We start from the raw sequence: 1,116 nt of genomic DNA, 5'->3' as shown, positions 1-1,116 counted from the left end.
ATAATTAACATAACAGATTTAAAAGTAAAATCATCACTAAAATTATGAATATTGAAGAAAAATTAGAAGAAGTTATAATGCTTTTTAAACAATTAAAAATGGCTCAAGAAAATAATATTATGGAACATGATTTTCAAATAGAGGAAGAATTAGTAAATTCTGAAAATATAGAAAATGAAGAACACATTCTAGATTATTCAAGTGACGAAGAACCAGCTATTCCAATACAAGTAAAGAATGAAGCTGGAGCATCTAAGGATAATCAATCTCAATTTAAATGGGAAACAGGTTTTGATAATTATGCTCTTAAAAAAGGGTTTATAAATAAAGATTCAAAATATGCAAAAATACCATCAAAATACGTTCCTAAAATCCAGGAAATGGAAGGAGAAAGAATGCTCGATTTAGACTGCAAAAAGAACGAAAAAGAGATTTTCGAAAACTGGTTGAATTCCTTCTTATTAGAAGCCTTTACTAATGCAAAACTTGGTGAATTGTCTGGAAGGGACATTTGGAATTACATAGGGTTTCATACTAAAGGAACAATAAGAGATTATATGACATCAATAGAAAACCAAATAATAGAAGAATTAGAAACAAAAACAACAGCTTATGATAAGATATTATATATAATGATGATTCTATATAAAGAATTTTTTGAAAAAAATATTATAGATCACAAACAAGAAGTCTATAATAAAGAATATCAAGAAGCAAAAAACCATTTAGCTAATATTCAGATATATGACTTATGTAATAAAAAACCATTTAGCTAATATTCAGATATATGATTTATGTAATGTGGAGTCCTATATATGTGAATATAGAATACATTATTACAAATTAAAAAAAGAAGATAAAAATCATTATCTTAGTATGTACATAACAAAACTACCATATCCTGCTAATGAATTTATAATGGGAAGATTTATAAGAGAAATAAATAGAGAAACAATTTAAAATAATTTTGGTGGAGCAACCTCTGCTATAAGAGAGAAAATAAAAGAACGTTGTATGCAAGAAGCAACTCAAAAGAGATTTGCAAATATAATCAGAATTTGCTGTCAGGATAATGAGGAGATACCTCAAAAATATGGTCTTAATAAAAATCTTCAA

The sequence above is a fragment of the Arachis duranensis genome, chromosome 3 (genome assembly GCF_000817695.3).
Source record: "Arachis duranensis cultivar V14167 chromosome 3, aradu.V14167.gnm2.J7QH, whole genome shotgun sequence".
Lineage (NCBI taxonomy): Eukaryota > Viridiplantae > Streptophyta > Magnoliopsida > Fabales > Fabaceae > Arachis > Arachis duranensis.
This window is presented reverse-complemented; position numbering follows the sequence as displayed.